Source organism: Phodopus roborovskii, unplaced genomic scaffold, assembly GCF_943737965.1.
Source record: "Phodopus roborovskii unplaced genomic scaffold, PHOROB, whole genome shotgun sequence".
Classification (NCBI taxonomy): domain Eukaryota; kingdom Metazoa; phylum Chordata; class Mammalia; order Rodentia; family Cricetidae; genus Phodopus; species Phodopus roborovskii.
Window position 1 is genome coordinate 101974 of NW_026125062.1, and position 12457 is coordinate 114430.

A 12457-nucleotide genomic window follows, 5' to 3' on the forward strand; every position below is an offset into this window, starting at 1 on the left:
TTCCCCACCTTTGAACGACCCAAATGCTTACAGGGAATCTGCTGGGCTGTGGGCAATGCCTCCGTGGTCTCGCTTTGGCACCTCTGACCTCCTGGCTGGGTCAGCTGCTCCCTTGCTGGAGGGTGCAGAGGTCGGGGCTGCAAGGTCCTCCCCATGGTGCCACTATGATGGGCTGGCAGCAGCTTTGTTCAGATTCCTGAGACCGCTCATGCTGCCCTAGAGGTCACGGCTGGGCTCCAGAGTGTTCTCCAGCTGCGCCACTGTGGTCAGGTGTCCGAGCTGCCCCTGGAGCAACAGTTTCTGAGGGGAACGTGATCAGGTTCGAGCTCTTATTCTCACCCCAGTCACTGTGCTGCTTCCGATGGCACCTCAGAGAGTCGTCCCTGACAAAGGAGGCCCCACACTTGTCACACTGGAAGGCCCTCTGGGTGACAATCTTGGCCACGTGGTGGGGGCCACCCTCCGGGGACCCATCCTTGCCCCTGTGGGGCCCCGTTCTCGGTCTTGGCCCCTTCCCTGTGCACTTTGTCGATGTGTTTGGCCAGGCTGCTGGGCCGCTTTGTGTCAAAGCTGCAGAAGTCACATTTGAAGGGCCGGTCCTTGCAGTGGACCCTACTGGGTGCACTCCGCAGGCGGCAGGGCTGGAGCAGGAGTAGTTGCACTCGGGACATTTCTCGGGATGGTCAGCCTGATGCAGTCGACTGTGCTCCAGCAAGTCGGCCCGGCCCCGGCCCTGGAAAGCACAGTGCAGACACTTGAAGGTGTGCTTGATGCGGATGTGCATCTGAGGTTTGCCTTCATGGTGCAGCGGACGTCACAGAACTCGCACTTGAAAGGCTCTCCCGAGTGCACGATCATGTGCCGCTCAAGTCCGAGCTGATTTTGAACTTGGCGCTACAGAGCTAGCACTGGAAGGGGTGTCCCCTAGCAATGGAAGGTGGGATTACATTAGCGTGGGCAGGTGACAGAATTCTCACTTAGACATGCATGATATACCTGGCCAGGAGACAGCTGGTCTTTCGAACTAGGGCCTCAACTTCCCGATAATGAAAGCAGTTCCGGTGTATAGTAACTCAGCACTGTTAGCCTGTTTTATACACGAGGTAACTGGTGCTCAGAGAACTCAAGTGGCAGGGCCCAAACTTATGTACCATGCCCCACCAGTCCACACTTAATTACACTTGGGATCTAGAATCACAGTATATGTTGTGATGAGTTCTCCAAATAAGATTTACAGGCACAGGCTGGCAAGTTGGCTCAGTGGTTAAGAGCACTGGGTTGGTCTTGCAGAGGCCCCATGCTCAGTTCCCAGCACCTACATGGCAGCTCATAATCACCTGTAATTCCTGTTACAGGTACTCTTGACACCCTCTTCTGGCCTCCACGAGTACTGCACACATGTGGTGCGTATACATACATAAGTAAAATACCCATACACATAAAATATAAATAATTTGTGTGTGTATGTGCGCACGCACGCGTGGAGAGACAGGGTATTTCTGTGCTATAGCCCTGGCTGCTTAAATTTTCTTTGTAGACTAGGCTGGCCTCGAACTCACAGAGGTCTACTGCTTTTGCCTCCTGAATGCTGAGATTAACTAAGAGGTTGAGGCTGGAGGATCATTGTGAGTTTGAGGTCAGCTTGGGCTACAAAAGTAAGATCTTATCTCAGAAAGCCAAAATAATGGTTAAAAAAAAACCAAAAAAAAACAAACAAAACCAAAACCCAAAAGCTAAAAAGTCGGGCCCCAGGTTAGGGAAATAACTCAGAGAGTGAATTTGCTTGGAGAATCTGAGTGTAGATCCCCAGAGTAAGGATTCAGGCATTATGCTGGCCTGCCCCTGTCACCTGGCAGAATGCACCTTAGGCAGTACTCTGGTCAGCCCAGGGTCCATGAGTACTAGTCTGCAGGCAGGTGTAAAGGACCCCCTTAAAAGTCAGACCCCTGCCCATTTACGCTCTTTGCTTTCTCTTTGTCTTCTCTTTCTCTCTCTCCCTCTCCCCCCTGCTTTCATTGGCCCTTAACCACTCCCCCCCCTCTGCTTCTCTCCCCCCTCTCTCTTCCCCCTCTCTCCTTCTGTTCCGGTGTCTCTATGTCTCTTCCCTTCTCCCTCGCCTCCCCTTTCTAAATACACTCCTCGTTTAAGCTCTGTCTGCCTGACATGTTATTCCCTTACACCCTCGGTCATCCTCCCCCGCTATGCAACCCTGCTATGCCTCCCACGTGGTCCCTTACCTTGGGACTCCACTGACTCACTCGACCACCCCTCCCCAGCTTCTTCAGCCTTTATTCCTATAACTGTAACTAAAGAACAATACCCAGTGTCAGGTTAAAGCATGATGTAAGTGTTTACAGTCCCAGTGCTGGCACAGTACAGAGTGTTAGCTTCAGTGAGAAAACACCGCTCAACAACAACAACAACAATAATGATGATGATGACTGATGATGATGATAAATGTGGTGAGTAATAGAGGAAGAGATCCAGTGTTCACCCCTGGCCTCTTTCTGTCCCAAGTATAAATATTTATACAGATCCATACACATACACATACCCCCCACACATGCATATGCACACATATATTTTAAAAGACACAAAATTTCTATTCTGTCTGTGAATTGCCATAGCTTTGTAATTTTCATATTTCCACTTCAGAATTAAAGTACAACCTACTTGTTTAGACTAAATACATGCTACTGTGAGAGCCAAATACTGTACCAAGGTTACACCACTACTAGCATGCCACAGTGCCTGGTGTCACTACTACCAAATGAAACAATTGTTTTCCTTGTGTACTCACCTCCAGGCATGGTCTAGCTTGCCTACTTTTTCTTGAGGAAAAAGTTAATCTCATGCAATTTTTAAGCCATCTAGTCTCTTAGGTCTTTTGAAAGGGGTTTCATAATTTCCTCGGTACTTAGGTTTTTTTTTTTTTTGTTTTCCTTCTTCTTTTTCTTATTATGCTGTCTGTCATCCTGACTTTTCTCTTTGTTGCATTACCAGTTAGCTATACTCAGACAGTCATATGTAAAATATTTTGTGGCAGATTTTACCACCTGTTTTGTATGAGTGCATCTATCCTGGTGGCTGAGAGAAAAGTCTTGAATATACTCTATTCCCTCCTGCACATGGGATAGTTTTGCTGGTATAGAACTCTTGTTCAAAGTTGTTCCTTTGGGACTAGTGAGACAACTCAGCTGTCAAGAGCACTTTCTGTTCTCAGAGGTTTGGTTCCCAGAGCCAATGTGGCAGCTCACAGCTTTAACTCCAGTTTCAGGAGATCCAGTGTCTTCTTCTGGACACATGATGTGTATACAGGCAAAGCACCCATACACACATAAAATGAAAATAAGTAAATCTAAACAAAAATGTCAACCCCAAGTCTTAGGGCATTTCTCCACTGTCTTTAGGGAACCTATATTACGCCAAAACTTTTCCTAGCTGAGTCTAAGGAAGGTACTTTCTTACCTCTTCTTTTATACTGATTAACACCTTACCAGCTTTTTCATTCTCTTGGCTTTTTAGAATTGCTAGATTCTTTTCTCTTTCTTTCTTTCCTTTCTTTCTTCCTTTTTTTTTTTTTTTTTTTTTTTTTTTTTTTTTTGAGACTGGGTTTCTCTGTGTAACAGCCCTAGCTGTCCTAGAACTCACTCTGCAGACCAGGCTGGTCTCAAACTTATAGACATCCACCTGCCTCTGCCTCCCAAGTACTGGGATTAGAGGTGTTCAATTGAGTTCCAGGACAGCCAGGACTGCTACACAGAGAAACCCTGTCTCAAAAAACAAACGAACAAAAACCAAACCAACCAAACAAACAAGGAATGGTGCTTCCCAGTGAGACTCAAAAACTTCATTTGCAAGGAGCTATCTCAATAGGAGATAGCTCTGAGTCAGGGATGGGAATGTGTGTCTACCTCTCTTTCCAGCTCTAGGACTCCACTGGTGCAGGCCCGCGCAGGCCCTGTGCATGCTGCCCCAGTCTCTGTGAGTTCATGCATGCATCGTCCCTGCTGATTTAGAGGGCCTTGTTTTCTTGGCGTCCTCACCCCCCCAGCAGCTCTGTCTGTAATTCATGCCTCTTTGTTTTTATCATCTCCTCATGGACTTTACCTGCATTTCTGATGGCAGTAGACATGGATTCAGCAAAGCCCTTTTCTAATCTTCTAAGTACTCTCATGGCACTAAGTGAAGCAGGTCATAATCCTTGGCTGAATTAACGGAGGAGGAAACTGCCTTAATCAGGAGATATATGGATATCATGGCTTCACCTGCAGCTCAGTAGGCTGAGCAGTGTTGCCATTTGGCAATGGCTTCTCCCGGGCTCATTGTGGCCTTGGATGTCTAAACCCCAGTTCCAAGTCCAGAGTTCTCAGGGCACTGGGAAGGCTGGCTCCCAGTACCATGCGTGGCTCAATCTGTCCATGGAATACAGCTCTCTTTACTCAATTAAAGTCTTGAGTCTTTGAATAGACTACTGTTCCTCTTGCACACGCGATAGTTGTGCTGGCTATGGAATTATTCGTTTAAAGTCAAAGGTTTAAACTCTGCCACATAGAGGGTGTGGTGGTTTGCAAGAAAATGGCCCCCATAGGAAGTGACACTATTAGAAGGTGTGGTCTTGCTGGAGAAAGTGTGTCACTGTGGGGATGGACTTTGACACAAGCTGTGCCCAGTAACACAGTTCACTTCCTGTTGCCTGTGGGTCAAGATGTAGGACTCTTAGTTCCTTCTCCAGCACTATGTCTGCCTGCATGCCTCTGTGTCCCTCCATGATGATGAAACTGTAAGCAATCACCTAATTAAATGTTTTCCTTTATAAGAGTTACTATGGTCTAAGTGACCCCAAAAATTCTACCAGGGAACTGTGACAACTGATAAATGCCTTCAGTAGAGTAGTATGATACAAGATCAAACAAACAAACAAACAAAAAACAGTAGCCCTCCTATATACAGATGATAAATGGGCTGAGAAAGAAATCAGAGAAACATCACCCTTTACAATAGCCACAAACAACATGAAATATCTTGAGGTAAACTCTAACTCAACAAGTGGAAGACCTATATGACAAGAACTCTTAAGTATTTAAAGAAAGAAATTAAAGAAGATATCAGAAAATGGAATGATCTCTAATGCTCTTGGATAGGTAGGATTAACGTAGTAAAAATGGCCATCCTACCAAAAGCAATTTACAGATTCAATGCAATAGCCATCAAAATCCCAGCAAAATTTTTGGCAGACCTTGAAAGGACAATACTCAACTTCATATAGAAAAACAAAAGTGCAGGATAGCCACAACAATCCTGTATAATAAAAGGAACTTCCGGAGGCATCACCATTCCTGACTTCAAACCTTACTATAGAGCTCCCTGTAATGAAAGTAGCTGTGTAGCTGGGCAGTGGTGGCGCATGCCTTTAATCCAAGCACACAGGAGGCAGAAACAGGTGCATCTCTATGAGTTTGAGGCTAGTATGGTCTACAGAGTGAGTTTCAGGACAGGCTCCAAAGTTACAGAGAACCCTGTCTCAAAAAAACCAACCGAACAAACAAAATAAAACAAAACAAAACAACAATACCTCCCCCAGCTTGGTGGCATAAAAACAGACAGGTGGACCAATAGAATTGAACTGAAGAACCTGAAATCAATCCACTCACCTATGAACACCTGAAAAAAAAAAAAAAAAAAGAAAAAGAAAAAAAGAAGCATCTTCAACAAATGTTGCTGACATAACTGGATGTCGACATGTAGAAGATTGCAGATAGATCCATGTCTATCCCACGTACAAAAGTCAAGTCCATATGGATCAAAGACCTCAAAATAAAACCAACCACACTGAACCTTACAGAAGAGAAAGTGGGAAGTAGCCTTAAATGGGAGACTACTTCCTAAATATAACACCAGTAGCATAGAGACCAAGAGCAATAATGAATAAACGAGACCTCCTGAAACTAAGAAGCTTCTGTAAAGCAAAGGACGTGGTCAACAAGTCAAAATGACAGCCTACAGAATGGGAAAATGTAACAAGAATTAATAAATGACCCAGAGACAGATATTGGGGTTCAGGTTGAAGATCAGGGAAGCAAAGCAGCCAAGCTACCACAGAGCTCTTACTTCTAACTGGGCTGGGGTGTTCCTATTTTCAACGTGGCTGGAGAATGAATGCCTGACACTGAGACTTGCTCCTGTCTCATACATGTCCCTAATGCTGGGTTTAAAGACATGTGATCCCAGGTGCTGAGATCATTTTTGTGTGAGCTGTTTCTCTTTAGGACTGGATCAATCTTGTATAGATCTGGAGGCCTTGGACTCAGAGATCCATCTACCCTTGATCCTGAGTCCTAGGATTAAAGGTGTGAGCCACCACCTCCCTAGCTTCTGGCTTCTAGTATTAAAGGTGTGTGCCTGGCTTCTATGGCTTGTGGCTGAGTTTGCTTTCTGAATCCTCAGGCAAGCTTTAATAAATCACAAATAACACATCACTATGGGAAAAGATCTTTACCAACCCCACATCTGACAGATGACTCAAGATATACAAAGAACTCAAAAGACCAGACATCGAAAGACCAAATAATCTAATATAAAAAATGAATCTAAAAAGAGAATTCTGAACAGAGGAATCACAAATGGTTAAAAGACACTTAAGGAATTGCTGAACATCCTTAGTCACCAGAGAAATGCAAATAGAAACAATTCTGAGATACCATCTAATACCTGTCAGAATGGTCAAGATAAAAACCATCTATAACAGTTTATGCTGGAGAGGATGTGGAGAAAGGGAATACTCCTTCATTGCTGATGGTAGTGCAAACTTGTACAGCTGCTTTGGAAATTAGTATGGTGGTTTCTCAGAAAATTGGGAACCAACCTACCTCAAGACCCAGCAATACCACTTTTGGGCATATGCCCAGAGGATGCACACTCATACCACAAGGACATCTGCTCAACCATGTTCATAGCAGCATTATTCATAATAGTCAGAACCTGCCCCTCAACCAAAAAAAATAGGTAAGAAAAATGTGCTACATTTACACAATGGAGTACTACTTAGCAGTAGAAAATAATGACATCTTGAAATTTGCAGGCAAATGGACAGAACTAGAAAAAGCCATCCTGAATGAGGTAATCCAGACCCAGAAAGGCAAATATAATATGTACCCACTCTTGCTGTGGTCATGGTATCTCGTCACAGCAATTGAACCCTAACTAAGACTCAGGGTCTTATGTATTGCACTGGCCTTGCTCTTCAACCCTGATCTCCAGAGCTGCTTTCATCTCCCATGTGCTGAGCAGCAGGGGTGTACCACACACCTGGTTTATGCGGGGCTGTGGATGAAACCCATGGCTTCGTGCATGCTAAGCAATTGCTCTAATAACTTGGCTACATTCCCAGCCTTTCTTTGTTGTTGTTTTTTAGAGACAGGGTTCTATGTGCAACAGCCCTGGCTGTCCTGGAACTCACTCTGTAGACCAGGCTGTCCTGGAACTCACTGAGATCCACCTGCCTTTGCTTCCCGAGTGCTGGGATTAAAGGCGTGCACCACCACTGCCCAGCTGAACTCAGTTTTAAAAACCAACACATTCCCATTGTCTCACCATCTTCTATGAGTTTACTGAAATGCTTGTATCTCACTGTGGTTACCTCACCCCTTCCACCTACTCTGTGTGTGTATGGGTGCGCATTATGATGGTCTTGGAACATTAGTCTTGGGAAGTCCTACCAAGAAGGAGAGGAAAACCTTCCAGAACAAGACATGTGGGGTTTGCAACTGCATCCAACTGATCTGAACACGCTGCATCAAGTCAGATTCCAACTCCCCATATTTCCACGGGCAACTCACCTCAGTGGCTTGTGTCTTAAGGAGGCGCAGGCGAAGAAACAGAGAAAGTAAAGCGGGGGGGGGGGGCTCTGGGGAGGGGGCTTACCTGTGTGCGAGCGCAGGTGCACCGTGAGCTGGCTGGAGTTGCGGCTGGGCGTAGGGGCAGAGCTGGCACTTGTACGGCCGCTCGTCCGGTGGATGCGCAGGTGCTTCTTGAGGCTGCTGCTGTCCCACAGCTCGAATGCACAAGTGGCACTTGTGTGGCTTCACGCTCGTGTGGCAGCGCATGTGCATGGTCAGGGTTGTCCTTCCGGCTGAAGCACTTATCACAGAACTCACACTTGTGCGGCTTGTCGCCTTCAAACACATAAGCAGTCAAGGTCATAGGGTTTTCTTGGTTGGGGTTAGGTCTTGTTATTACGATAAAATACCCATGTCATCAGCTTGGTGGCAAATGCTTTACTTGCTAAGCCCCCCCCCCCAAGCCTCCCCCGCAGCATGGCACACAGGCCAGGCTGTCCTCAAATTCTCATTGTAGCTGAGGCCTTGAACTCTTGATTTCTCTTACTTCAGTCTCCTGAGTGCTGGGCTACCGGTGTCCACCACCGTGCCCGCCCTCTTACCGTGTCAGTTAAGAGATACGAAGAGCCAGACCCGATGCTGTGACCTCGAGGAAGCATCCCACCTCTCACCTGAAGGATCAGACCTTCCCCAGGTTCCCTATCCCCAGCATGTTTATACCAAGTAGCTAAACACCATCAGAGCTTCAGCTTCTCTAGGTCACCTAAGCACACGAGGACAATTGAGTTTGGGTCTCCTTTTCCTCTGCCCACTAGATGGCAGCAGTGCAAACCCCCCCCCCCCCCCCATGAGTGCTCCAGCCATCCTCAGGATACCTTCTGGCTCTGGATTGGCAAAGCCTCCTGGTCCCCACGTTTCCAGGGATGCCTGGGGCCTCATCTGCTGAGGTGGAACTTACGGGAAGCCGACCCTCCCCTTCATCCCCCGGCCGCCTACAGCTCCCAGTCTATTGGCGCAGAAGCCAGCAGAAGGTCCAGAGGCTCTGCGATCTCAGCTGCTGCTCCAGGTGGACCTGGGGCAGCGGCGCCATCCCCAGAGCCATATCTTGCGCCCTCTGGAAGCCGGGGCAGCCATTAAATCTCCACCCATTTCACTATATCAGAAGGGCTCTGTTCCTGGGCTATGGGCAGACGGAGGGTGCTGCTGTAGGCTATCCCCAGTCTTAATCTTGTTTTTCATTGCAGAGATTCACAAGTTGGGACCTTGGCAGAGCCCCCTCTAAAACAAAGCCCAAAAAGGAAACGATCGGATTATGTTTAACGTAGGAGGCACAGTTTAAGAAGTACAATTGAGAAAACAAACAAACAAACCAAAAAATTGCTAAACACACAGTTTTTTTCTTTAAGGGAGAAAACGATGCCCGGTTAGCTGGAGGCTAAGTGGATATTGTCTAACGACCTGGGGATCTTTTGCTGTTCTATGGAGCCTGCCTTCACCTGAATCCCACAGAGGCCCAGCATTGTTTAGGCTCTAATCCTGAGTTTTTATCTCCCAGTGAATAGATCCCACTCTGGTGAAAGAGGCCCCCCATGTACTTTGCATCCTCCATCGATAGACTCCATCCTTATGTTTATTACAAATCACCCTTCCTGCTGATCCGTTTGTCAGTCAGTAGAGCCCATTCTCCACCCTGTAGCCCACAGACACTTTGCCATAGAGAAGGTGGACTTTGCAAGGGTTCCCAAGTGGAGCCATCCTGAAGCCAGACGTAACAATTGTCACCTGGAGACTTCCCCCAAAGTTTACATGTATAAGAAAAATAAACCAGGTTGGAGAGATGCCTCAGCGGTTAAGAGCATGGGCTGCTAGAGGACCCAGGTCAATGACAGCTCACAATTGTCTGTAACTCCAGTTCTAGGGGATCCAACACCCTCATGCAATATATGAAGGCAAACACCAATGCACATAAAAGATTTAGAAAGGAAGGAAGGAAGAAAGACAGACAAACTGCTTGGGTTAGGCTGTGCAAGTTTTTGACCCCAACCTGCTTATCTCCATGGATCTGGCTGTGACATTTGCAGGACACTCACTAACAAGGTAAGACACTCAACCTGCTTCCATTCACAGCCAATGAACCAACACTCTGGCCCTGACAAGCACTCAGAGGGCACTCTTTAAAGAGCCAGACAGTAGCTGTTTGGGGCTTTGGGGCACCAGGCTGTGCCCTCAGAGCCACCACTGTAGATCATTAGCACAGGATAGCCAGACATTGGGTCTGGCAGTGGTTGGGAGCCCTTGGGTTGAAGCTCACAGAGTCTGTTGCAGAGAGAGGTATGTCCAGCCCATGCAGCAGGGTGTAGCTATGAATGAGGACCCAGCAAAGTGTCCCGGAATTTTTTTTCCCTGTAATTTCAGCATGTGGTTCTGCCACTATTGACAATACTCTGCCACTGTGTCAGAAGGTTGGACATGGGGCTAGAGAGATGTCTCAGTGGGTTAAGAGCACTGACTACTCTTCCAGGGGACTGAGGTTCAATTCCCAGCACCCACATGGGAGCTCACAGCTGTCTGTAACTCCAAGATCTGACACCGTCATGCAGACATATATGCAGGCAAAGCATCAATGCACATAAAATAAAAATTGTTTTAAAAAGTTGCATATGACAGTAAGTCAGACAGCAACTCACGGCTACCCTTCGTATGTGTCTTGAAGCAAAAGCTTTGCTGCATCCCGAGCTTTGTCAAGGGCATCCTGACATCATTCCCTTCTTGTTCCAAGCCCCACTTCCTAAGTTATATGCTCCCGGCCAGACACCCCACCCCCTTGTTCACTCCCTGGGTCCCTGACCTGAACCCAATCCACTACCTTGTATTTTCCTCAACTGCTAAGTGAACGGATACGCACCCGTGTGGATTCTTACATGGCGAACCAAGTCCTTCATGCCATGCACCGTCTTGAAACGACAACCTAGAAGAGAAGGAAAGCTGGCTCCCCAGAATGCCCAGTGTCTGATGGAAGCCCACCCATGCCATCATTTTCCGCCTTTTTCAGTGCAGATGTCCAACAAATGACAACCCCAACGCTTTCTCACAACTGATTAGTCTGAGGCTGTGTCCCGCATGAGGCTTGGCAGGCAGCCACTGAGACACACCCCTCAGCCCTCACGGGGTCTCCTTCCTCCGCCCCTCTCTCACAGTATCTGGCTGGACTGAACTCACTGAATTGTTCTCAAGCTACTAATCCTCCTGCCTCTGCTTCCTGACTGCTGAGATTCCCACATCCATTCCTTCTGCACTTAAAGAAATATTTTTATCTTATGTGCCTGGCTTCCTCTCTCTCTCTTTATCTTTCTACTCATGTATGTCTGTGTGAGGGTCCTGGGTGTTAGTATTCAGGCATCTGCACTGGCCTGTCCTTGGGGTTTGATAGGATCCCCTCAGCTGCAGCCACTAAGAGTGCTCACTCACTATGTCCCCTTTAAAAGGGCCCTGCCCACCTGCCATCGCTCTTTCTTTCTCTCCCTCTCTGTCTGTTCCCCCTCTCTCTGCCCCCTTTTGTCGCTGGAGATCAGTCTCCCCCCTCCCTCTTCCCTTTCCTGATCCCCTTTCCCCTAATTAAATAAGCAAGCAAAGCAAAACAAAACAAAAACCCCCTCTGCTTGAACCGTGTAGCATGGAATCTTTCCCTCTCATGCTGCTTTTCTTAAATTATAATACTGGATCCCCTGGAACTGGGTTATAGACAGTGTGAGCTGCCCATGGGTGCTGGGAAGTGAACCTGGGTCCTCTGGAAGACCAGTTGGTGCTCTTAACCACCCGGAGCCAACTCTCCTCCAGCCCCTCTCCCTGCATTTTTGACTTGATCCTCAGTTAAGGAGCAGCTGTGAACTCCAGTTACAGTCTCCCGGAGAGGTTCTGTGGCTGCAGGACCCACAGGGACCCCAAAGAGGACATGTGCCAGTTCTGTGAGTGACCTTTGGGAGATTAATTTGAATAAAGTGCAGAAACTTCCGCTGCAGGGCTAGGCAGTGGGAAGGGGCTCCTACCACCAGGTTTGGCCCTTTACCTGGATAGAGCAGTTAAAAGGTCCTTTCTCCGAGGGTGGCTGTTTGTTCCTTTGCTTCTGAGGGTAGAGCGACAGCAGAGGCCTGCTGGGTGTCACTGTCTTCAGCGAGAGGTCCGATAGTTTCGGAACTTTGTCATGTAGTGCAGAGGCTGGAATGGAGACAGGAAGTTTGACGACAGCTGTGGTGATGAATCTGAGAAGGCAGCTTTTTGGGGGCTGTTTTTTTTTTTTTTTTTACTTTTGACTGGTTTTTCCCACAGTGCTTTAGAAACAAAACCAAGAGGCTGGAGAAATGGCTCCATAATTTTGCAGAGGACCTGAGCTGGGCTTCCAGCACCCAGGTCTGACTGCTACAACACCTGTCCAACCTGAAGGGATCCGGCAAATGCTCTGGCCTCAGCAGACACCTGCACACCCACGCTCATACATAGACTTACACAGCTACCTACACACATACATATGAAAAACAAAATGAATCTTTAAAAGCCAGAGCTGGGTCGGGACTCAGTTGGTAGAGGCCTTGGAATCTCAGCCCCCACTACTGTGCAAAGCA

General features: G+C 47.4%; 1 pseudogene; it reads right to left on the reverse strand.

Annotated features, from left to right (window-relative positions):
* Window positions 1-216: 216 nt before the first annotated feature.
* On the reverse strand, window positions 217-12053 carry LOC127225582 (zinc finger protein 64-like; annotated as a pseudogene).
* Window positions 12054-12457: the final 404 nt, after the last annotated feature.